The following is a 27,176-nucleotide window of genomic DNA, read 5'->3' as shown; positions in this document are numbered from 1 at the left end:
ATAAAGAGCATCATGCCCTAATTAAGCCCAGCTGCTTTATGGGAAGAGCTACAGTGAAATCTATAGATTTCTGGTATCAAAAGGAAATGCCCTATCTGCACTTTATTCAACTAGCATTCATTGCCCCTGGAGGTTGTTAAAGCTAAGAACATGTTCAGTCACAAAGAATCAAGCATTTATATTAGATCCTGAGGATATCCAAAGTTATAATCAATAGGAGAAAGAGATGGCACCAGCAGTGCCAGTGGCTACTTAGGATTTGCATCTCATGCTGAAGGAGAGCCATAGTTGAAGCTTTTCCCACAGTAAGACCACTTACAAGATGCTCTCCCATGTGGTTTCTCTGGTTTCTATTGAGGTGTAAGCTCACTTTGAGCTGGCACAATTACCTGTCTTTCCTCACTGGGAAGCAGCATATATTCATAAACCTGTAGGAAATTAACTATTTGTTAGAACTCCTCTGCTCTGCTCCACATGGCAGAGATTCGATGTGTACAGAGGTTGCTGGAGACAGGAGAGTAGACAGAGAGGGAGGGAATCAGAGATTTGCACAGCCAGGCAGCACACTGGTTGCATAACCCCTATGTCTGTGGGAAATCAGTCTAAAACCTTTTCAGAAGCAATACAAACATGTAGTCTTTTAGGACTAAAGTCATTTACGCAGAAATTTCCCCTATGGTCAGACTATTTCATAATTATTCACACTGGGATGTCTTGCATTTTGCTTTGAAGTATCTGTTTCTCAGTATGTCACCATTAGTTTGATCTAGCAGTTCCTATCCTTATATAATAATAAACCACTTCATGGCTATTTCACAGAAAATGTCTCTCTTTTTGCCCACTGAATGACCTGGAACTAGAACACAAACATTCTTTTTGCACAGTTTTACATAACATTTGCCATAGTTTTCACACAACGCTATTAAAGACTAATTTGTTTCTGTTCCCAGGCTGATGGAAAGCAGTTCTTTTGGTAGCTCAATTGCGTCAGTGTTCTTTGAACATGTAAATAAAGATACTGAGATAAGACCTGTCCAGCTACAGAGCCCTTTTTCTCTTTATGTTTACCAGATACTTCAAGCTAAATAAAATTACTCTTTGCACTCAGTCTGCCTAAGAACATGCTCAACAAATTGATAATCAAATTTTCTCAGATATCACAACCCCTCCCCAACATATTTTGGTCACAAGCAGCATCTAAGAGGATCTACAATGACATGTTTCAAAAAGGCATTTTGAAAAATGGCTTAGAGTCCCAAATACCATATTGAAAAGCAACTTAACTCCCGAGGAATGGGATTTTCAAGGAGATTTAGATTCTTGAGTATTTAATGGCCAGCTTAGAAAAAGGAGCTTCTACTTAGCAGAATCTGAAAAGTGTTGCCTTGCCAACTCCCATTCTTGACAGAAATGCATTACCGGTTGGCATCTGACAATGTCACTGAGCACCCACCCTCATCTTCATTGGTACAAAACACCTTTGCAATGACACTGAAAGATGCTTTTCTGTACTGTTTTCAAATCTTTTTTTTTGCTAGGCAAATGGTAGAAATGTTTTCTCTGCCCGATTCCTTTTGGGGTAGTGACTCGGAGGTCCATTTCCTTGGCAAGACTTCCTGAATTGTCTGAATTTTCAATGAAGAGACGATTTTGTAAGAACATTTTGCAAAACTGGCCATAGTCTTTTTAGAAAACATGACAATATGTCCTACCCAACATGTGAACCACTTTCTAAAGATGCCCAATTATGAAAGACTAGGGAAATTAGTCAGCTGCATGTTTACTTCTGATGCTCCAGATACAGGATGAATCCAGCCCTAGACCTTGGACACGTAACTCAAAATATGTAAATAAGCCCAAGAGTGCAGATTCATCAAATCAGCTCATCAAATGTTGCAGCCATGGAGCAGGTGTGGTGGTTGATGGTGCCAACAGTTAAAAGGAAAAAAACACTGGCTCTTTCTGTCTTGTTTGCCAGCTTCTTTCCTCCTGGACTTTAATTCACCAGATGCTACATGAGGATCTTCTGGTTTCTGAAGCAGGGAAATCACCTCCTATTAGAGTAATATGATGATGTTACATTCATTTTGCTGCAGTTAATGTCTAAACAACAGCTACAGTTGTTAAAGTCTTTTATGTAACCTCCCAAAAAAAAGCAATGCCAAGAATCTTTAAGGGCAAAAATAAGCAAGAAGAAAAGCAAGAAATGCAGGAGGCAGAAAATGATTCAGATCACACATTTTTTTATATATATAGAAGCTGAATACAAGGCATGTAACACAAATTAGCCTTCAGCAGGCCACATGAGGTATATGCTCTTTATGGTATGATATGAAACTGCAAACCCACATTACAAAGGCAACATTACAAAAAGCAATAGAACTTTACTTGCCCAGACAATTCTTCTTCTGACATTTTTTGGGATTGTTTGTGTATTTTGATATGTCTAAAGAAATGTTGTCTATTTGCAGTTGCTACCTTACACCAAATCCCAAGAATTATTGTTTTTTAAAAAGAGCAGTCAGAAAAGAAACCTGAAGATTATTAGTCATTGATATTAGTCATTGATAGAGGAACAAGGTCACTTCAGAGGTCAGAATATTTCAATAGCCACAGAAATCCCGCCTAAACTATTCAGCATCCCATCCAACAAGAGGTTTCAGAGGCAGAATGGCCCAGAGAACCATTTTGCTACCACCAGGTTTATAACACTGCTTGCAGCAAGACACAGCCTGATGCCATTCCCTGGTATCAGGTGCTGATGGAAATGTGTTTAGATGAGCTCAGAGCCCACCAAAGCTTTCCCAGAGTACTACCACTTCAGTGTACAAAAAACCCCAAGTACTTAAAAACATTTTGATGCAAAGCTACCTCTGAAATGAGTGGCCTTTATGAGGAGCTCAGCACTGCCCAAGGCTATCTGAGAGACCTGCTCTGCCCTCCTCCTGCACATGAATGTTGTATAGGAGAGGGAAAACCCACATGTCCCACAGAGGCATGGATGGCTCAAGGAGGCAACAAAGGCTGCTCCCTTTCCACCTCCTTCTCTCCTGGGTCAGCCTAGAAATCCCACCAGGGGTCCAGCAACAGATGTTATGCCTTGCCTTAGAAATCCCCACACCTTTTCTTCTTCTTTTCCTTGGAGGCAGCAGGAGGGAGCAGAGTCAGGACATTCCCATCACACTCAAAGTCTCAAGCACCCCTTCCTGGTCACCTCTGTATACATCATGGCTCTTGTTTGGAAGAAAAGCACGGCAGCGGCCAAGGTCTGAAGCATCTCCTGATGGCACAGTGCCCCAGGCAGACTGTGACAATCCTCACCACACCAACTCAGCTTTATCTCCATATTTAACAAACAACAAAACATCTGCTTTATGATATCAGCTGGAACAAAAGCACTGGGACATTTTGAGTGCAATTTAACAATGTCTGTGACCTAAAACAGTTTGTTGTTTCTTTAGTGCATGCAGAGCCTGACCCCACTCACATCCTCTAAATCCATTTGCTGTCTTCTTCTTTTCCTGCCCTCAAAAAAGGCACAGGATGAAAACAAAAGAAAAAAATCCAAGGGGAACTAGTATTAAATGGTAAGTAGCAACAACCAAGCATTTCATCAGCACAAACACAGTATCCATAAATCTTTATCACCAACAATTTTTTTATATCTGGAATCCATCCTGCAAATCGGTCCCATTTGTCCACTCAGTGCTAATGCTATTAAAATCGACCTCATTTGTCAAAGCACATGAATCCAGAAATCCCTGGATTTGTTAATTTTTCGGTTTGAAAACATAATCTTGATTCCTAAACTAAATTTTATGGAAAGAAATTTCATTGTAGTTGGAAACTACACCCCTGTCACTCCAAGAAAATTCGGCACAGACCACCCTTTGTTTGCGTTGGCACTGTAGGGCACTTTAACACCTGTGTTATTTTCTTATACCCCAAGAGCAGCCACTCATTCCTTTCCATTCCAACCCAGTATTTTTCATCTCTATCTCCTCCTGTGGTTACCACAGAAATTTCACCATAATAGAGGTGACAGAATTTATGGTTTCTCATAGTTTCCCAGAGACTGACCTGAAAAAAGGAATTCCTTTTCTTTTTCACAGAAGGATAACTTTGAGTGTGGGCAAAATATTCTGAAAACAGTGCTTAAAAAAAAAAAAAAAGAATTTTCATGAATTTTCATTATTTTCTTTCTATAATTTTTTACCAATCCCACCACCTCTTAATGCTATGCAACTAGTACTTTCCCAATTTAATCAAACTTCTAATTTCACTTTTGATTTCTGAAGTAACTTCATAAAAATTGGTCTTAGCTGAGTCTAGCTGCTAAAAAGTTCAGCTCTTCACCAAGGGGTTACCACAGGAAGAGATGAATACAAGTCTTGCTTTGGCATGAAGAGATAATGTGAGCAGGTATTGACCGTAAAGGCTGCCTACTGCATAAGTGCAGGTGTATATATTTGAAACAGGGAAAGCAAAAATATAGAATCATAGAGTTGTTAAAGTTGGAAAAGACCTCCAAGATCATCAAGTCCAAACATTAACCCAGCACTGCCAGGCCCACACTAACCATGTCCCTAAGCACCACATCTACATGGGTTTTGGATATCTAATGCACCCTTTCCCATCTACTCTGCATCCTGTTTGGTGAAGAAAACTCTGCAGTGTCACACAAGAAGCTTTAAAGTGTGTACTGATCACAGATGTGGTGCAGCCAAAAGACAGAGCTTTAAAAACAGAGTATTTCACAGCCTGCCGTTGCATTTAAAGAGGGCGTACAGCCATCATAGATCGCTGAGGATGCAGCTGGGGGGGTGAGATGGATACAGTGCATGAGAACAGGCATGGATAGTACAGGCAAGAAAACAACTCTTGAAAAACGACCTCTCTTTCCTAGGGGCTTTGGCAAGAACCAGCAGAAAGGGTTAAGACAACCCAGAGCCCTTGGTGAGCCCATACCTTGTTCCCTGCTTTCAGACGTCTCTGAATCAGCGATTTAGGTTTATGTGGAAACCAGCACTCTCCTGATGCAGGTTCATACCGTAAACAGCCCAGTCCTCATGCAGCTGCAAGCCAAATGGCCTCTGTATGTCTGCACAAGTATTTGGCATCCCACTGAAGTGCAATTCGCCTTGATCAGAAATAGATTTTGGCCTGCTACTCAGCAACTACCAGGTGCTGTGGAAGAAGGTAGGAAAACCCAAAGGGTTCTGGCCCTAGCTTACAACATCCACTCAAAAAAACTTGTCTCCAATGCTTCATCACCCAACCCTGCCGTGAGCAGCTCACCATCCCACTAAATGCTGAGCCTCAGCATCCTTCCCATTCTGCCTTCTATCCATGATGCCTTTGTGGGCAGCCACAGCAGGAAGGGCAGCTGGCAGGCAGATGGGGGGCAGGCAGCTTCAAAGGAGTTGCCAGCCACTTCCTGGGTACAGCAGCAGAGCCATAGCCCACCACAGGCATCAAAAACCAATGGGTTTTCCAGGCCCTGTTGACATGTCACCCTCCAGGTCTTGGCTGTCACTTTTCCTCCTGCTCCCTGCCAGGGCTGATAGGAAGAGGAGCCCCCACCAGGACTGGCCCCTCTGGGCAGTGTCATGCAAAATACAGGACGGCAGGAGGACTAGCTGGCCCCAGACTGGGACTGGTGGTGGGATGCAGCAAGCATGCTCAATTGCCTTTCGATGCACACAGACTGGGGAGCATGGAAATGAGGCCAGTACTGCGGTAGAGTAGTGGGCCAGGTAAGAGTAGAGGGCCAGGTCCCAGATGAAAGCAGCCTTTTGGACCTGGAGAGGTGTCCCCACTTAATGTCCAGGCAAGATAGAGGAGAGATGACCATCTGGGGAGTCATGGTGGCGAGCAGAACACAGTGGATGGGTAGAGGCTCAGCACAGTCCCATTCCCTGAGGCATCAGCCAGGGCAGCTTGAACCGTGCACCATTGCTGCTTTTTCACCTAAGAACCCCAGCCCATCTACTGCTCAGCCCACCTACAAGCAGCTCCCCATGCTGCTGATGGCCAGCAGGGCTGGGTGTCTGTGGGACAGCCTGACCCGGCTGCTGCGCTCAGCCCCTCTGCCTGCCACTCTGGAGCCGCCTGCTTCATGTCACGTTTCCCTGCTGTGCTTCAAGGGCCATGTCTCTGGGAAGTATTTTTGCAGCAATAAAGCAGCATTTTCAGTGGGCAAAGCTGCATTTTAATGGTAAGCAGAGAGGACTGTTAAAAGCTGCAGCAGGCCCCATTTGGCGCCAGTCATTGCTTTTTTTTTTCTCCTCCATATGTACCCCATATGCAAGTACAACTGAGAAGCCAACATAGACTTTTTTTTTAAAGGAGAGAAATATCTCAAACTGCCCTGAGAAGGAGGTTCTGGGCTTCTTAACTCTGCTTTTGCAAGAGCTGTGGAGATGCCAGAGATCTTTTACCTCTGAACTTTTGAATTCCCTCCTTGCAGGTAATTAATAACACGGTTGACTGTGATGGGGGTTTAGGGGTGAGAACTTTCCACTCTGTGCCTTCTCCACGGCACAGCTGCTATTCAGTGTTTTGGCCCTGTGCCATGAGAACACATCCACAGACGACATGACATAGGCAGGGGCTGTCTCAGTAATATCAGTCCACTACTTTGTGAACATCTGGATGTCTGTGATGGGTCTAAAATAGAACAGATAGCTCTGCAATGGGTCTCCAATTCCCAGCCTCTCCTACTGGCCCTCCCCTGTCATGAGCCCAGGGCATCCAATACCACCTAATGAATCAACTTACTCTCACCTCAAGAGTTCCTTCTAGTGCAGATCAAGGGGTCACCCAGAACCAAAACCCCCTCCAGACTGGGTTTTATGGTCCAAGTTTAGTCGCAGAAGAGGCATGGCAGTCCCCTGCTATGTCAACAAGGATGTCATGCTCACAAGCTCCTTCTTCAGTCTCAGCTTCTTCATATATACATATGAAATATGTCTTGAAATAAAAGAGACATGACATAATCTCTACACAAGAACAAATATTCCTTCCTTTCAGACACTGAAGAACCTTCAATGCTCCTAGGATTCATCTTGGTTTCTAAACAAGAAATACATAGGCACAAGAAATACATAGATCTGGGGGGGAGGAACCTGTCACTGCATTTCTTTGGTTTAGTTTTTCTCATCATCCTGGAGAATTCTTTGGGATTAGATGAGAGTACCTGCAGGTATCCAAAATTGTCTTTTTCAAACCTCTAGATTGTTCATCAAGTCTCCAAATCTGTCTGCTCTGACTCGGTTAAAGATACCATCATACTTGCTGTAAAAGGGGTTCCTCTCTTCCTGCCCCCTCTCTCATCGTTTCCTAAATGGTATTCTGAGTCCTTCACCGAGCATTGTCTTGGTGGCATAGACACATCAGTGTCATGTGATTGCTTCTGTGGGCTCAGGGACCTTCTACTCCCCAAAAGGTGCCCCGTGTAGAGGCTTCTGATCAGATGTCATTCCATGAGAGCAAGTGGATAGGTCTGTTCTTTCATGCATCTAAAGAAATTGAGGTTTTATTCCCAAAACTAAATACACTGAGTTTGTCAGAAGCGTTTTACATGTGGACAGACCCTATGATGCCATCCCATATTTTTTTTTAATATTTGTCAAATGTATGTTAGCACAGAGAACTCTGCAGCTAATACAGTCACAGTCTTTCCCTGCCCCAGTTCTAGACCCATATTTCCACTCTCGTTTGCTGTATCCTTGAGCTTCTACAACTCCTCTGGCATGATATTGAAAGCATGTATTATTTCCACCCCCATTTTGTAGCTATGCCAAGAGAAATTATGGGGAGATCTTAGCATGCCACTTAAAAGGACCCAAACTGCAGAATGAAAAGTTCTTTGTAAGCTACTCAGGCTCCTGGGTGGCCACATTGCCTGTGTTTCCCCTAGGAAACATCTGCTGTTTTGAAATTCTGGTCCTTGTTCCCATGTGGACCATAGGACTTGTGACCCTTTCAACACCATGCATCAGCACATGAGGAAGCAGGCTTCCCCTGACTCCCTGTCACTTCTCTCTGCTGGTCCCTAACCATAAAGGATGCCTGCAACCCCAGTCAAAACCCCAGTCTCCCAATTCCAAATGCTCCACGGTATCAGTGCCCAGCACCCAGCATGTCCTTGATGGGATCACTTGAGAATCAGTCACTGCAGCCCTTTCCCTTCTCACAAAAAACATGAGGAGCAAAAACTACCTGCTGGCTGCTCTCTTCTGCAGTGGATTTTAAAACATTACCTCCCTTTTCATGGCCTATCCAGTCCCCCTGAATCTGTCCTTGCTTTTTAGAAGTTACCTGGAAGATGGAGATAAAGATGTGTGGCTTGCCCCCCCAGCTAAGAGAAACTGGGGGCTGCATCCCTTCCCATGGGAAGAGGAGAAGGGCTACCAGCCACAGACAGGATCTGCTCTGAGACCAGCTCATTGGGGACCAAATCTCTGGCAGCATTACACTCTCAGCAGTAAGACAAGAAAAGAATATGGATGGCAGGGAATAGAGATGAGGAGTGACGGATTTAGGACATAGACTGTGACAGGGAAAGGTATTTTTTACAGGTTTCTGTATTACTCCCTGTGATATTACCCACCGAAAAAGGTCATTTTGATCCTATTTTAACTGGTTTTTACACTTAATAGAGCAGACAATGATGCAGCATATGATTCTCTCACAAAGAGCGAGTTTTCTGCACTGTAATAAACACTAGGTTGATGTACTTAGGTCACTTTTCTATGGGGAAAATTAGGTAAAATATTCAAAAACCTATGGCAATATCTTTTCTGTAGCTTTTAGCAGTCAGCCTTGAACAGAGACACAATTCACTGGAATATCCTATCGGGTAGAGGGTAAGAATTGATGTCTTCCATTAAAACCCCTAGGACATTTTCTGCAAGAACTCTTTAAAACTATTAGACTTTGGGAGATCTGGATGATTCTGAGTTTTGTTCTACCACTTGAAGTGTTGTTTTAGAACTACTTCAGCCCTCTAAATGTGTGTCTGCCAGACAATACAGCTGATAAGAATTTGCCATTAATTGGAGAGTGGGGCATGTACCAGACTCAGTGATTTACCTTTGAAGTGCTGTTATTATGGTTGTAGACTGCATTTGGTTGCTTAGATACCACCCTTATTGGTGATTCAAGTTTTTTCCTGACAGCACAGTGAACAGATAGCACCTTTCTTTTTCACTCAGAGTTTTTCAGGAGGAACCATTTTATAAAAAACACTTCAAAAAGCAGTATCCCTCCATCGATGGGCAGTAGTATAGCTGGCATGTTGATTCAGGCTGAAGAGGTACATTATTCCGAAGGAGCAAATCAGATTTTAGAAAACAGCATTTGGCAGCAAGATGCTTAGAGACATATTGTTCAGCTGCGTAAAGAGGAAGAAAAAACTTGCTTATCAAGTGGGAAGACTTATCTGACAAACAACATATCTAACAAGCAACAAATGTTGAGAAAAAGGCCTCTGTAATGTTTCGTTAAAACCACAGACACATTACCAATGTGGACATTCGGCTGCAACTCATTAGTAAATGAATTCTGTCTGTGACAACCTTGTCAAACCCAAGCTTTACTGATTACATTTGGCTTTTAGGCAGTAATCCCCAGGGAAAGTGATTTATTTCAGCACTTGATGAGTTACTCCATTGATCGCAGTGATAATGACATTATCTTCAGTTAGGTTAGCATTTATAGGCCTCTTGGAAGGACTGACTGTTCAAGGAGGATTTAAATGAAGATAGAAGGTGTCGTGGTTTAGGAATGTATTCCCCAATTTAGTGTTCCCACTGAAACACTGCAAATAGTGCAGCTAACTCCGCCCTCCCCCTACTCTTGCAGCAGGATGGAGAGAATTGGAGACACAAAGGGTAAAGATCATGGGTTGAGATAAGAACAATTTGCTGGAATTACCATGAAATAAGAAGAGGAACCATAACAGCAACAATATCATTAACAGAGGGAACCTGAGCTACCTGACTGCTCACTCTGCCAACTTTACTCACCGGAAGGCACCCCTTCCCCTGTTCCCAGAAAATGAGGTGAGGTGGTATAGAAAAGCTTCTGGGTCCTAGCCAGGTCCCCTCCTGACTACTGCACACATTAACCCTGTCCTGGCTGGAACCAGGGCAGGGTGGAAGTCAAGCATGATGGTGCATGAATAGTTGGAAATGCTTGGAAAGTGTAGCCCATCTGTAATAGTGGAGGGTTTCACAAAACTGGGCTAAATCAGAGAATGCTGAGAGGAAATGATCTCCAGATTAGACAGCAAGGCCTCACTGAAGAGGGACAGCAGGCTGTCTGCCACCCTTCCTCATCTCCCAGCCCAGTGCCCTGTTGTCATACATGAGCTGAGCAATGATGGCTTTGAATCCCCTCATCTCACAGCTAAACCAGGAGCTGCAGCAGTGAGTGAAACAACTCTCATGTCCTGCTTCTGACAGGGAAGGTTTTCCTGGTATAATGACAAAATTAAGTTGAATGTGTGATTACCATCAGGTAACGATGTGTAAAATCAAAGAGAGTTACAGACACAAGCAGAGAACTGAGTTAGAATGCTGTGAAGAGTAGAAACAGGATGTTAATAGCCCAGACTAACATCAAGATGCTTCCTCAGCAGTCAAAGAAGAGATGGGGAGAAGAACAGATCACAGCAGCCAGCAGCTCTGAGTTCCATTTAGACAATCCTTATTCCTTCCACTGTCCTTGGATCAACAGAGAGATCAAGGGAACTCCAGGCAAAGGAACACATCTTCACACATCTGCCGTGGTAACTCATACAATACAGACCCAGTGGCCCAAAATATGCATCTTAACTGGTAAGACATGGAATAAGAGCTCCAGGAGAAAACAGAGGTGTCTTTGAGATATGTCTAATACAGGTATCACAGGTAAGATTGCTCCACAAGACACCAAACTTTGCCAGTTTGAGCTATGAAGATGTTTTCTGCAATGCAGCAGATGAAACCAGAGCCCAGCAAAGGCTGGGAACCAAGGTAGCCCCAGAAACATCTGTCTGGAAACCCCCTAACTTGGGAAGTCTCTTCCAGTTTATAAGAAATCCAACAGGGATCTGCAGATGCTTGACAAGTCTTTAGCATATCCAAAGTGTGCCTATTAAGGTTTTTGTTGTCATCCAGCTGGCCTAGCAAGGCTCTTTCTCTATGAGGAAAGGCACAGTGAACCACCCTGGGTGTGCCGTGGACATGAATTTGAAGCAGTAGCGCATTTGAGGATTGATGCGTTAATAATCTCTAAGGCAACATCACAATTGCCATTCTCCTGGTTTTTCTCTATGGAAAACACTGCAAAAACTTAGTCTGTGGCAGGAGCATCTACAGGCCTTGTGGAAATTCAGGAGAAGGTTTTATGTCTGCTGAAATTGTTCTGTCAATTTTCACTGGAGAATATGTCTCTCTAAGTGCAATGAACATGTACCATGTCACACTGATCCAGTATAACCCCAGCTGGAACAATGAAAGAAAGAACAGCTTATCTTTTCCAGTAATTAACTCTAATCTGAGAAGACATAGGTGAGTAATTGCAATTACACCTCCAAGAAATAAAATTTGACCTTTTTTTCTGCTCCAGTCTTCATCTGGACCACAAAGTTGTTTCTGTTGCAAATCGTAAGTATGATATGATTAAACAGCAAATCTACTATTACTGGTTTTAAGGCAAAAAATATCCTTTTATATCTTTTTAATATCCTAAGCAAGTAAGTTAGAGATAGAACCTACAAAATTCAATTACAGTTTCTGGGACAGAGTCTAAGCCGTAGGCAGCAAATGGCTTGATTTTAGAAAAACCTATCTTCTTATTTAGGGGAAAAGGGGCAGGATGTTAGGCTGGTATATAGTCCTGAGATGCGACTTCAAAACAAAAAATCTGCATATTAAGGCTTTCACTCAGTATCATACATACTGTAAAAGGAAAGGAGTGGACTTCAATTTGCCAAATGACCATGGCCATTGTAAATTGCAATGAAACCTTGTCTTGGAGAGTTTGTCAGTAAAGAGGAATTCTTGAGAAACTGTAGGAGGAAATGAAGAACTGAAGAGATGCTTCCTTTGGCACACTTGGTTTCAGCTGGTATCACGGGCAGTCTATGGGCAAACCCCTGAGGGGCATCAGCTCCTAAATTCACAGGAATATCGTCTAGAGAACACCTAAGCTTTTAAAGCACTTGGAAGTGCCATGTACAAATTAAAATAAAACTATAAGGCTAAATGAAGTGAATTGTTTAGCCATAAGGCTAAACTAACAAATAATGCAGAGGATAATACTTTTCACCATGTAACCATATTAATTTCTATACACAACAGTCTGTTTTGAAAGCAACATGGGTCAAAGTCACCAGCAATACGTGCCTGTCTGTGCTGAGGACAATACAAAATATGATTTTATTAATCTTTCATTCTAATTTCATGGCGCTCAGCAGTGTTTGTGACTGCGCACAATGGCAGGCACCAATCCAGAGCCTGTACTGGCACTGGATGGGTTTGTTCCACTGACCCCAGCAGAGCCATGCTGATTTACACCAGCTGAAATCTGGCCCATAATTTCTGCCTTGGAAGGATTAAACTTAATTACTTCTTTATGTTCGACCCACAATGCAGGGATATCCTAGCATCACAGACCCAAGGGTGTCCTTCTCTCCTCTTGGCTGTAGTAAACATTCCCATTCAAGCCAATCTCATGACAGCTCCCTGGAAAGAAGCAGAAACTGTGCTGTGGCACCAGACCCATTGACTGTTTGGTTTGGCCATGAGGGGTCACACAGCAGGGTTTTCAGAGCTGTAGAAGCTCCAGCGGGATCCCAATACCTGCCCTGGCAGAGGCAGCTTTCAAGACCAGCTCTACAGGACAGCAGGCCCAAAATCCAGCTCCTGAGACCTTCTCCACAGGGAAGAGGGGTTTGACCCTTCTAAGGGATTTTCCTCGTGCTTGGTCTGGAGATGCCCTTGGGGTGCCCTGTGTCTGACAATGCTGGAGAAGGGCGAGTGAGGGATCCTTGCCTGCCTCTCAACACTGCACATGTGTTTTGCTGCTCTGCTGCATCATCCTCCTGCCAGCTTTCTCTGTCTCCTTGTTTTCCTACTGCTAAATTACCCTTCTTGGAAGCTATTATGAAGTGGGCAGACTCACACAAAACTGCAACCTTTGCAGTATGCTCTGAAGCTTCCAAACCTCCAACCAACAGGGAAGCAGAGAGCACTTTCCCAGGTACAATTAAACACCCAGGTCCTGCCACCCAGATAGTGCTCCTGCTCACGATGACCCCTGGACCAGGACACTTGATGCAGGCCCTCTGGGGACGTCAGAAGCCAAATAATGTGGGACTTTAGAAGTTAAAACAAAAGCACCTTAGATTGCCTCCCTGTGCCAGAAAACACCAGCAGTCTGCCCATTTCCCAGCATAATCCATCGCCCATGGAAAGCACTGCTGAACGTTGCCACACTCTCTTGCACTCACTGCAGTTTGACAAATGCTTATAAGCAACAACTTACATAGAACCCATTGTAGGGATCGTGCCTTGGGGCTGTGTCCTTTCTTTCCGAGCAGAAGGGATTGAAAGCATGGATGGAAAGTATTTCTCACTGGGCACACTGGTGCAGAGAAATCCAACAGCCTTTTTCCCGCCATGCTTCTCGGCCTGCACACCCTCACTCACTCTCCTCTCACGTTGCCTTCTGGTGTGTAGAGGTATAGAATCATTAAGGTCGGAGAAGACGTTTAAGATCATCAAGTCCAGTCATTAACGCAGCACCATCGTGCTCACTATGCAACTACTATGCATAGGACAGTTCAGGGCAGCTGCTGCTGAGCAATTTGCCATAGAGGGATTATTTTCTGGTCCTCAGTTAAACAGGTTCCCTGGTGATGGGGCTATAAAGTGGACAGGAAGAACTTGCAACAAAAAAGTCACGGTGTTCCCCCTGTACAAGCCAAGACAAGGCAACACACTAGGGAATTCCTGGCTTTGATAAAGTCAATAGTCACCCGCTCCAACAGTGTGAGGATTTTGCCTCAATTTTCATTTTTTTCTGTACAGAACTGAGCAAACTCTTATGCCAGGAATGGTGGCTGGGTTTGTCTTGCAGAACATAGCTGGGAATGTCATGATGCCTGCCTTCCATTTAGGCACAAAACAGTGACTTCAGTATAATCATGTGAAAATCTCCTGTTGCTAAGCTGTACCTTTATGGAGTTGATTTCAGTGTGTTCCTTCACTTGAAAACTTGCTGAAATGCAGCTGCTAACCCTAAGGTGTATCTCCTTACAGCTCTGAAGAGTATACACTGGTTCATTAATTTTGTCATTTCATCTGGGAGAGATCAAGTCTGGAAACTTTTTTCTTTTTTTATTTTTTGTCTGTTCTCTTTAACTTGGTAATTACACTGTCTGTGAGAAAACAGAGCAGAAAGGAAATTGCTTCTAAAGGACATGGTAATAAATGTGTCACGTATATCACTTAGCTGGGTTGTGTTTATTATTAACTCAGAATGGAAGAAGACTCGAGCTGCAGTGCAGGAGCATGATGGACTGGTTCTCCCAGGAGTGCAATTCCAGACCACACTGATTATCCACATTTGCACTGAGAGGACCCAGCCCATGCAGTGCACCTCATTAGCTGAGCAAGGGACCTGGGAATCCCATTGCTGCATATATTTCTCCACAGTTCAGCAGCAAGGAATTCCCTAACATTTCCCTCTTCGCTAATTTCCACTAACGGAGGATACAACTAATTTTAATTAAACCAGTATGTACCGAGAATAACTCCTCTGACTTCACACTAATGCCAGCCAACAGAGACAAAAATCCGCCTTGTAGGGACCCCTCCTTGGGACTTGTCAACTTGATGAACCCCAGCTGTGAAGTTCATCTGTCAAGATAAACCTAAAGATGTTGGCTTGATGGTGAATCTCAGACAGGACTCACAGGGTAGCGAACACAAACCTAGGAAAAGACTCATAAATTTCACTGTAACCAAGATTTCCCCTTTATCTTAAAAATGTGTGTATTCAGGATAGATATGGTATCCTACTTCTTTAGGTCAACCCCAAGCTGTAAAAAGAGAGTTAAATCTGTTTAAAAAGTAGCTCCTTTACCTGGGTTTTCTGCTGGAATAATTTTTTCTGTTGGAATAACTTCCTATAGAGACCATGGATGGGCAACCAAGTAGCTGGCTACAGGTTGTCTTTTGGCTAATGCTGTAGCTAGAGAAACGGTTTGGGCACTCAGTTGTACTGTGAACCTCCTACATTGTTAGCAAAATCTGGAGTAGTTCTGCTGAAAGGTGTGAAAGTCAGACAGCTGCACCAGGGCACCCTTGGCAGGGACTCATGGGCTTTGAAAATGGAGGGAGCCATCCCAAGACACTGAAATAGACTCAGATTTAGGGAGGACTTTCAGATCAGCTGGGTGATCACTTCATGGAGGCGAGTGCAGGAGCAATGCTTGGTGAGGAAACAGGCTCTGATGGGGACTGGGTCACGGTGACAGCCAGGTCAAATGGGGCCAGTTTAGTCCTCCATGGCCAGTCTTGGGGCAAACACTAGATATCATCAAAAAAAGCCTCACACACATATCTATAGCTCCTTCCTTGTCACATAAAGCACATTTCTCAGGGTACGTATTTTGAAAGATGTACATTGACGGGTTTTTTTCCCCCAGAAATTATAAAGGTGGCATCCACCCTCAAAATCTGTTTCTGCCTGATTTTAGTTAATAAGCTCCACCACGACAGCAATTATTGTCCTGTTTGTCTGCTTCCTCTATTCATTATGTGTATGTGCATATTACTGTTATTTATCAGCAATCTCCTTGGAGCTACACAGTGACACAGGATTATGACATTTGCTGCTCCCAGAGCTTGCTACACCAACTGCAAACAAATGATCAGCAACAACCAGAACTACTGAGCCTCTGATGCAAGTGAGCCAAACTTTGAGCTGTGTTTGGGGATTCAAACTGTGGCTTGTCAGATTATCAGGACCTTGAGTTTGTATATGATCAGAAAAAGCAAGTACTTTGGCTAGAGCGTATTTGCTGCACACTCCTTCTGAGGATGCTAGGACTTTTTCCTTGGTTTGGGGTTTTTTCCCCTACACATGGCATTAGTTTTAAAGCATTTAAGTGGTGATTATCTCCTATTTTCCTGCTTTATTGGCAACAGTGAATCATGGAGATAAACAATATATGCAATGGTGAAAAAAAAAAAAATAATAGTGCATTTCTGAGTTAAGAAAATGGACCATGAAGCAAAGACCACAGCACAATTACACAAGCTTTTTTGATAAAAATAAGTGCTGTGGCACAGGCAATTATTTCCAGATTCTACCATGCAAGAAAGGCAAACTGTTTGCTGGAGAGCATTCATGAAGGTCAGATGATGGAGGGAAAGGCCAGGAAGACAAGAAGGAAAGCTTTCACATCCCTTTTTCAAGCTGTCACATGAAAGAAATGCCTGCAGTAACAGTCAGTGAATGTGAACAGGGGGATGTTTACAAACTCCCTCAGTGGGGCAGAGAGAGGAGGGGGAAGAAAATTATCATGAAATAAAACAATAAGAGAGTTGTCACCATTTTGTGTCATTTTTGTCTGGGGCTGTGGGAAAAGAAACAGATTATGCCCATCCAGTGTGTGCTTCCACGATGCTACTATAGGTACTGCATAGACTTCTCAAGTGCTGCTAGTGAGGGGTAATTCAATGCAATTCCTGGTGGTACACCTTGAGTGTTTAATGGCAACAAGGAGAAACAGAGCAGAGCTAATAAATGTCTTAAACCTGACTCACTACCACATAAGAAAAACATGTTAAAAATATGTGCTCAGAGCCCAGTTCCAGCTGTGAAATCACCTGGGCTTGTTCAGAAACCATACTGGTCCTGGTAGCTATACGTGCATACACCAAATGAGCCACACATGCTTACAGACTTCTGCTGAGCAGAGACTATTGCTGTTTGCTGTTCATCTCTGAGTCAGCAGCTCAGTGGCTGCAGGACCCCCAGATGACAGGAATCCCTTGAAGGGTCCAGAGTTCCCCCTCTACCCCCACCTTGACTGTAGGGGGGGCCCAAAGCACGTATGCTTCCACCAAAGACACCAGTGGAGTGGTGGGGTGGCTCTGGACAACAGAGCATACGTACCACCATCCCAAGGCTCAGGCAAGCTGGGACCAGTAGGCACAACAGCTCCATTAGCCCAGGAAGCTGCTCAGGATGAAATGGTGCTGCAGAGAAAGGTCCTCAGGAAACGGAGCCATTTAGGCATAATAAAGTGGGTCCTGCTATCTATAGATAGTGGGCTGAAAACAGGAAACCGAGGTCGGGAGTAGACAGTCAGTTCTCACATGGCAGCGTGATAGCAGTGAGCTTCCATCGGCGTCTGCACAGTGACCTCAGCTGCTCAGCACCTTTGTAAATGGCCTAGTAAAGGGGTCAGGAGTAAGGTGAGAGAGTCTGCCACTGATAAGAAGCTATCTGAGGACAAGGACACACTGTGAGAACTGCACACAGGGTGAGTGGTCAAAGGGCAGATGAAATTCTACATGTGCAACTGCAAAACTAGATATTTTGAAGGGGGAAAGAGAGTCCTAGATTCACACAGACTCTGCACAAACCACTGCTAGTCAAGAGCCAGGTCACGCATTTAGCATCCACCAGAGCATGAGCCCAGCCCTCGGCAGCAGTCAAGAAAGCAAGTCAAGCACAGGGAACCTGCAGAAAGTGAACAAAAATCTCAGAGACTGGCAAGGGAAGCATCTCAAGCCCCGTCCTTCGTCTTCCCAAAGCATCTGGTCACATGTGGAGATGGATATCGGGCTGGATGTGAAACCAGTCTAATCACACAAACCAAGCCTTCTCCATGAGCCACAGGGTCATCTCCATACACATCCAGGGTGAGAGGTCTCCGTACCACACAGTGTCATGGACATAGCCTTCCTCTCTCAATGCCCAGTAAAATGAGAAGGTTATACAAATAATATGAAAATTAGGCCCCTATGCCTTTGTACAAAGATAGTTCTGTCTCAAACAATTTTTCCCAGCCCTTAACAATGGAGTATGAAATGTCAATACCCAAAGCAAACACCAGAATACCAACCTTGGGAAGGTATTCTTGTTTGTCAGCCAAAAGTTAGCTTAAAAAGCATGTAACAATAGGTTTATTGCTTTCTGGTTGTCAATAACAACCTACATTGGTTACAGTAGAAGTCACCTGGACATGCAGCTATGCCATGGGGCACCCTCTCTCTTCTGCCACGTTTAGCCATACTTTCATGACACAGATCTTGTTGCAGGGCTACTGCAAGCAGCTGGACAGTTTGCCAGTTTTTCTTGCTACAGCTTGAAATAATTTCTGAGGATGTGTTATATCCTGAAAGCTGAGACAGCTCCAGACCAAAGTAGCCAGAGAGCTGCCTGCACTCTCATTTCAGGAACTGATTGGTGTGTTACAAGCAGGCAATTTACTCCAAAACACTCAAGACTATACTCATATGGGCTTGAAATAAGCAGCGCCCATCACAAGAAGAAAGGGGTTTTTGCTTTTATCTTAGATGGTAACCTTGCTGCTTTTCCCAAAATCAGAAGGTGACACCTCAGGGTTTGACAGCACATTGTACCAAGGTGACAGCAACCTCCACTGCCCAGGAACAGTAAGGAATGGGGCAGCAGGGAGAGCTGATGGGGCACACACAAGGAGGGTGCAAGGGACAGGGGTGAAGGAATAGTGGGACAAGCATTGGGGACCACTGGGGACATGCAGGGAGGTTGGTGGGATGTGTAAAGGGTGTGAGGAGCATGCATGAAACACAGGGACACTCAAGAAAAGAGATGTGCAGAGGGACATGTGGGACACCAGGGAGGTGCACAGGAGACAATGAGGGTAAAGAGGAGCACATGGGGGTATGGTGGGACACATGGACACATGGCAGTGTAGCAGGACATGTAGGAAAACATTGAAGGGTAGGTGTGGGAGGACAGCAGGACACATGTAGAGAGGTAGTGAGACTTGAGGGCATAGTGTCATACATGGGCATATGGGAGAGCATGTGGTAGGATGAGGGAGATGTAGCAGTTTGGGGGCCAAGCATGGTGTGACACAGCTGGGAGGATGCACGGGGATCACACAGTGGGGACACACTGGGGATTGAGAGGGGACACACAAGGCCTCTCTAGGCAAGTGTCCTCACCTCCCATGAGGCCCCACAGTGCCACAGCCTGTGGTGTGCAAGGTGGCTCAGGGGAATGTGTACACTTTAAGGGCCAGAGGAACAAGCACCAGCAGCTCCTTCTGCACCACCCCTCCATAACAAAAGGTGTGATAGAATTATACTCAACAAAACATAAATAATAAATATATACATAATTATTTGTGCATATATACCTGCAATTAATTAACATATATATTAAATAAGAAAAGGTTAATGGTCAAACAGCGGATCTGGGTGGCATGTGTAAAGCACAGTGAAACCCCCACCCACTGGAGACGAATGGTAGCCCAGCCCTGATAAGGTGATGTCAGGGAGGCGCAGGGGGTGGTGGGTGCATCAGTGGGGCTCTATGAGGGACACTCAGGTATGCTGCTCCGGGGCCTGGAGGAGGCAGGGTTTCTTTTTCCCTGGAATTCTCTTCAAAAAGGAGGAAAACCTCCTGCTTGTTTGTTGCAAAGTGTACCTCTGACCTAGTGAAAACAGCAGAGGAAGTATCGAACAACACCCTGCAAACAAAAACCTATGTGTGTACATCTGTGTAGTGGAGTGGTGGCTTTGTGGCTGAAAGGAGACAAAATCTCCCCTCTGTGGCTGCAGCAGCTGTGCCTGAGCTCTGGCTCTGGCACTGCTCCATGGACAGGGGGTCCACCGAGCCACAAACACCCACCCACCAGCTCACCAACACTTGGGCTGCTGAAGCAGGCAATAGCCAAAAGCTGGCTTATGAAGGAGGACTTTTAATTCAAGCCTAGTGTGCCTTTGCTTAAAACTCCTTTCAGTTCTTACTTGGACTCAATCCACCAAGAAAAGGAGATAGGTGGAAAGCAAAGCACAGATGTACTCTTTTCCCTTCCCTCCATCCCAGCAGTGAAACTTCCCCTGGGAAGAGAGGGAAGGGGATTTTTCTAGTGTCCCAAGGGGGAGGACGGAGACCCATAGCTGGAATTTATGAGTGGTCAGGCACAGTGACCCGCTATACACCTTGGAAGTGAGAGTCCCCATCTACGTTTGGCCACAATCCAGTTTTAGTGTTGAATCATCCTCACATCTCTGAATATTAACTTTAAAAGAAGTATGTTACAGCTCTTGGTTTTTCCAGTCCTTAGGAAAAACTAGTTGATTTGTTTTTCTTCCAAAAAAAATGCAACTCAAAGTTAACTATTATGAGCTAATGTAAAACATAGCGTTCCTACAGCCAGTGCCTTTCTGATAACAAGAAGCAAGGATTTGGATGGATTTGTTTTTCTGATGTTTACTTTAAATCAAGTCAGTCTGTTTTTCCTCTTTCACTCCTGCCACTTGCTGATGTGTGAGCACCTGTGACTAACAGCAGGAGCTACTACTTACAGCATAAACAGCCTGGGATTCTAGGTTGTTGCTCCTGCGCCTTCTCTGCTCACAGCCCCACAAAGCTCCAGGTCTCACTCCTTGGGTAAGGGGATGTTCCTGCCGAGTTGCATTGTGCCAGCTATTGGGATTTTACACTCTGTGCCCCAAAATTGTGTTTGAAGCTCAACTGTCACACTTGGCACCAGGTAGGCACATTGCCCCAGCAGGGGCTAATGTGGATTACACCACTCGGATGCTCTGAACCTCCTTCCCTGCTCAGTGGCTGCCTTGGGGATGGGTGTGTTGCCAAAGGTGCCCCTGGTGCCAGCAGGGACCTGCCCCAGGACCTGTCTCCATGGGTGAGTACCCAGGGCCAGGGGAGAGGAAACAGAGGCTGTTAGAAGACATGGATGATACTGAAATAAAAAAAGGCAAGGAAAAGGAAGAAAGAAAGGGAAGCCAAAGCAGAAATTCAGATACTCTCCAGAGCCGGGGCAAGGAGTCAGTCTGTACTCAGCCTTTGCTCCACTGCTGTTAAGCTCTACCCATTAAATGAGTCCAATGAGTAATTATCAGTATATGCCAGCTGTTATTTCAGTCCTGGCAACATCTGCATTTAGAAAACATCTGTTTTTCTGTGAAGCTGTAAGTGCTATAGTTAACATATTGGTATTTAATGTTTTGGGGTTTTTTTAAATATTCAACCTGTTCTGTGGTATCATTCTAGCAGTACACATGAAAATGAAACTCAGCAGTCCAAAATTACTATAATGAACTTCTCCTTCTATGTTTGTCCACAAGCCTCAGAGCCTTGCCTCGTGCTGCTTCATCGTACTAACTCAAAATAAACTGAATAGAAGTTGCAACATCTTAGCATATTTCACATAAGATATTCCTGGCATATGCTGAAAAGCATCTCTTTTAATGGGATTTGGGGGGGAGGGGGAACAATTCAGCTGGTTGTTGGGAGGAGGTGCCTGTATCAATAGCAACTGAAGCATCTCACAAGAGAAAAAATAGAATCTTCCTGAGAGAGAGATGTTATTGAGTTGTTGAAGTGTTCAGATCTCAGGGCATCTTCTATTTTATTTACAGCTTCTCTGTGACTAAATGTTATTCTTCAATTAGTATATTGTGGGTTTTTTTCAGTTGGACTTCTTATCCTTTCTTTGAAGCAACATGACCACATAGTAAACCGTTTTTGAGGAGCATTTGCTGTTTGAGGTTAGAAGATGAAACCACAGAGTTCCTTATCTTGTCTTTCTGCATGTGTTTTCACATAAGCTAGCAGAGCAAGAGAGCAAAGCACTAACAACCCCAAACTCCTTTTCCCCTCTCCCCACCCATATTTTTGAGGCCACAGAAGTCCCCTCTATGATCCAGCTGCTGTCTTTCTTTGATTTTGTTGTCTGCAGACCAGGTATGAAGATGCTTCCAAAAGGTGGGCAGTGAGGGGAAGCAGGGAGCTGAATTGGAGAGTAGAAAGCAGTCACCAGCCTGGTAGTGTTCCTTCTGAAACTTGTGTTTGTGGCTCAGGAAAAAACTCAGGAAAATGCAATAAAGTTTGTTTTGCTGCCTTTCCTCGCCAAACTTTCAGCATTCAATACTAATGGCTGCTAAGTCTTGCTAGAAAACATGTATGGACATGAAAGCTGATGAGATACTGGACAGCATGGGGGTGGTTGTTGGGGGTTGTTCTCATGCATGTTGGCATCTGGTGAGGGAGGGTAGCAACTGTCACTGCTATCTGCACGAGCTTTAATCACCCTCAAGAGATGACTTTTGGGTGAGCCCAGGTGACAAAATTTGCTCTTGTGTTTCTTGTTTTAGGTTACAAGCTTATTAGAGACTTCTAACTGGGATTAACTGGGCCACCTTCTCAGACAGGGATGGGGGCCTGTGAGCATCTAGTCCCTGAGCTGTGTTGTGCTCTGTTGGTACCTACAGGCCTTTCAAAACCTCTCAAGCTTTCACAAGCCTTGAAGTGCTTTTGAAGGCATTTGTTTTTCACATGTTCCAGTGATCGTACTGAACAGATCCCAACATGATGTTTCTGTACAAGCATGCTGGTACAAATCATTGTGTAAGGCTATCTCTTTGCACAGGTTCAGCAAAGTCTGGCCAAGCTGGGATTGGTACTTAGTCCTGAGCTTTAAGAACAGCCATACCAGGGTTGCTGTAGCTTTTTGGCTCTGTGACCTTTGACTAAGAGTGAAAAGACTAAAAAAAAAAATAAAAAAACATGAACAGCTTCTTAGGCATATCTGACAAGTTATCATTATCTCCAAACTGTTCTTCCTTGCCAGAACAAGGTGCCCAGCAGTTTCAAGCATCCTCAGGCAGACAGCACAAATGCTGCCTCCTGTGCTTCCTCCCTGCATGTTTGTCACACTAACCCAGTCCTGTAGGATCAAATGGCACAAACTCTGCACCAGAAAATCTAGAGCGCCAGGATGCCAAGAAGGAGGAAGAGGAGGAAGCAGTGAGCACAGGAGTTGAAGCGTGTTGTGACTGAGATCAAGTCAACAGTGCACAGCTGAGTAGGTAGCCTCATCTCCTAAAGCTCATGGATGGATTAGGGAGACAACGCAGTTTTTTCTAGCTGTAAATGACCACTTCAATCAATGGATTGATTTCTGAGCAAAAACATTTGTAGTATCGAACCCTGAGGGAGGTTCATTATTTGCACACAGCCATCAGCAAATCACACAAAGATTTCTGTTTTGCCTGAGAAACAGAATTAGTTTCATTATCTGGAGACCCATTTTGAAAACACAGCACTGATAATGACATAGGTTTAGTGCTGGCTTTCAGAAACTCCAACTTTTTTCATTAATAAGATGGTCAGGAGGGCTGTGTTTAGACAAACATTTCCTGCCAGCAGAATCCATTTCTGAATCACTTGTTGAGCTCCATGCAAATCCAGGCAGCTTCACCCCAGTAGGTGACTTCTCCCCACTGCTCAGCTCTTATCTCAAGGCCTACCTTGAACTGTGCTCCTACTTCAACTTCAGGCCTTTGCTCCTAGCCTGTCACCTCCACAAGTAGAGCAACAGCTTTCCTACATTTCTGTTGGTACTTGTCACTAAAGCTGTTCACATCCTCTCCTTGCTCACTTCTTCCTCGTGAGGACCCTAAGTGACCCCAGAAGTTACATGCACAGGCCTGTATCTTATATATATTAGAGCTAGTTCTTGCAAGCCTTTTCTAAATACCAAAGGTGAAAAATACAAACTGCATCTCAGGTTGGCTTCTACAGCTTCACTAATCTCATAGCTTTTGCCCATAATTTGACTTTCATAAAATCATAAAATAGTTTGGGTTACAAGGGACCTTTAAAAATCATCTCGTTTCAATTCCCCCTGGCATAGGTAAGGACACCTTCCACTAAAATAGGTTGTTCAAAGCCCCATCCAGCCTGGCCTTGAACACTTCCACAGGTGGGGCATCCACAACTTCTCTGGGCAACTTGTTCCAATGCGTCACCACTCTCATGATAAAGAATTCCTTTCTAATAGCCAATCTAAACCTACTCTCTTTCAGTTTGAAGCCATCACCTCTTGTCCAATCACTAAATGCCTATGTAAAAAGTCCCTCTCCAACTTTCTTGTAGCTCTCTTTTCTTATTGCACCATCCATCATTTCACTTTCTGGTGTTTCTTTTCTGCAACACCTTGGTATTTAACCTAACATTTACCTTGCTGGTAACTTCTCCCTGTGTCATCCCCAGGGACTTGGCAGGGGTTTGGGTTCACAGCTCCTGGGTCCCATGCAGGGAAGTTGATTGCAGGATGTGACGGCCTTGCCTTCCCACCAGACACGACTGGTAACCTTCCCCAGTGGAGCCTCCTGACACGCCATGTCACATCTGAAAGGCATCTTCTCGATAGCTACATTGTCTCCTAAACTGAGCAAGGCCTGATATCTCTTGTACGAGGATACAATGTCAGTCTTCCCATCTTTCTTAATTAATTTACGAAGTCACCAGCGCCCAGAGCAGGTGCTGCTTGACTGGGGCTGCAGAGGGGATGTGAGACCAAACAGCATTGCTTGGTGATGGTGTGAGTGAACCAGAGGTGCCCCTCCTCTGAGGCATCCTGACACGTAGCATCTCTGCCTAAACACCAGCCCAGGTTCTGCTGTGGGTCAGTATGAGGGCAACGTGTCCCATCCAGAGGCAACATAATCCAGGTCTGGAGGAAGGTGTCTCCTCCTTCCCACTGGTTATTGAGGAAGTGGAGTGACCCACTCAGCTCTAGCTAATTGTTAAATATTTACAACTAGAACTTGTATATTCCGCTCAGGGTTTAAATTAGGGTTTGCAAAGTGCCCAGGAGAGAAAAGGCATCCCTGTGCAGTGTCACCACTTTTGAAGGTGTTCTCATCTGTCTGCACAGCAGCAGGAGGCTGAAGCACATTTCCATGCACTGAACTGGTTGAAGAGCTCAGTGGCTTCTCTCTTTCTATGTTTTATTTTTTTTATTCATCTGTTTCACAAAGTGAGGGATTGACAGGTCTTGCAGCATGTTCTGAATCATGAGTCGAGAACACCTTCCCCCAGATGCTTACAGAAGGTCCAGCATGTTTGGGTGCTGCAGGAGGCAGACCAAGCAGTGAGTACTCTCTCTTCTCCCTGCTTCACCCTTAGTGGTCAGGGGCAGAGCAGATGCAATTGCTTTTGCCAGTCCTCAGGGGACATTTAATCCCATTCACATTCCCATTTGGGTACACTTCTGAGAGCACCCAAAATCCATTGTTGATCACAGGCCCACATGCAGAGGTGAGCTCAGCCTTCTGGCATTGCTGGAGGTGGAAAGCATCCTTCCATGTGCCCTCCTTTCCTTGGCCCATCTCACTCTCTTTCCCCGCTTTATTTCCTGTGACAAATTTGCTGTGCCAGGTCTGTGGAAAGCAGCTGGAAGGGTTTCGTGCCGGTAGTGTTTTTCTTTTTTATACCCCTCAGCAGGCTTGGATCTATTCAGATCTCCCTTTCTCTACCCTTTTTTTGTCTTTTCAGTTAAGCTTCCCACAATTTCAGCTTTTTTGGGGTTGGTGGCTTGAAATCTATCTTTCCTTTTCCCTGTACTTCCTCCTGTAGTAACCCTTCATGTGCCATGGCCTTGTTTTCCATAGGTGTGCTATGAGGGGCACGATGGAAAGCTGCTGCCTTTTCCGTGGGAAGGCTGCCACTGCTCCCAGGTTACCCCCTTAACCTTCTGCAGGTGGTAGGGGCATCAGCTGCTTCACCCTGCAGATGCACGAGAGAAGAGCATCAGACTGCCATGAATCCAGCATCTATACAGCTCCTCAACCTCTCACAGGTTTTCCAGGAAAAAGTCATTGCTACCCCAGTGTCAAAGATGTCAGTACATATGATCTCTCTACCCCCAGCTCTCCTGGTTTTAGGATTTGTCATGAAGTTACCAACACCTGTTCTGTGTGATGGTACACCTCTGAAGTGACCAGTGAAGAAAACAGCCTGATGGCCCAACTGAGTATCCCTTTCAATACCCCATTGTACCATTTTCTCTCTTTGGCTTTTTCCTAATATTACAGGCAACACTCAACCAAGCCACATATAAGGAATTTTATGGTGAACAGTTCTCAGGACACACTGCAAGCTGTGCTGGCTCCATCCTGCAGATAGGTAAGGGAGGTAGATGCCCAGCATCTTGGAATGCAAGAGGACTGCAGGCTCAGCCCTGAGGGACAGTCAGGAAGCACAGCCACTCCCTGTCACAGCTGCCTCTTCTGACAGAACAGCTGTGCCTTGGGCTTGGACACTCCTAGTTTTGATGACATAAATGCAAACACATTTCTGGCCATCCCATGTCTTTTGAGGACTTGCCACAGTCTGATCAGCTGCTCTTCCATTTGGCAGATGTAAGTGTAGCTGGAAGGCCATGCTAGGACACCAACGTGATGTCCCATCACCAGCCAGCCATGTTGCTGGCAGCTGCCCACACATGTCCAGCACTTTTGGACACGGGTAGATGCAAGCTCAGCTGTTGCTATATGGTTGGACTACATGATCTTAGAGGTCTTTTTCAACCCAAATGGTTCTGTGATCAGCAGTGATGGTTTCACATTATTGGACAACAGTCAAAACAGGGCAGGATGAGTTATCAGAAGGGAACAGGAGCCCTTACTGGACTTTTACCAACCTATCTAACAGCACGGACCTGCAACAGAAAAGGTCATTTTTGCTTTATACTGATTTTAACCATAGTGGTAAGCCAGCCTAGAGCTGGTCTTACTTCCTTCCACTCTCACCAGGGTGCCTTTTTGTGATGACTCTGTGTGTGTTTGTTTCCAGATACTGTTCACTGTGTGTACACTATCATATGGATCTGCTGGATGCTGGAATTAATATAATAATAATAACAATAATAACAATAGTTATATGCTTACACATATGATATGACATTGGCACCCATTTCCCAAATAGCTAGAATCAGGCTTGAGTCAGACCTGGAGCTCAGCACACTGATTCCTGTAACAGATCCCCATGTACCACAGCTAACTGTCTCAAGTTTATGCTCCAGATCAGGCTGCTCTTTTGGGTTATATTTTTGCTTAAGAAATGTATTTGCCAAAAATAGG

Source organism: Chiroxiphia lanceolata, chromosome 2 (assembly GCF_009829145.1).
Source record: "Chiroxiphia lanceolata isolate bChiLan1 chromosome 2, bChiLan1.pri, whole genome shotgun sequence".
Taxonomy (NCBI): domain Eukaryota; kingdom Metazoa; phylum Chordata; class Aves; order Passeriformes; family Pipridae; genus Chiroxiphia; species Chiroxiphia lanceolata.
The sequence above is the reverse complement of the archived record's forward strand: the minus strand, read 5'-3'. Positions refer to the sequence as shown.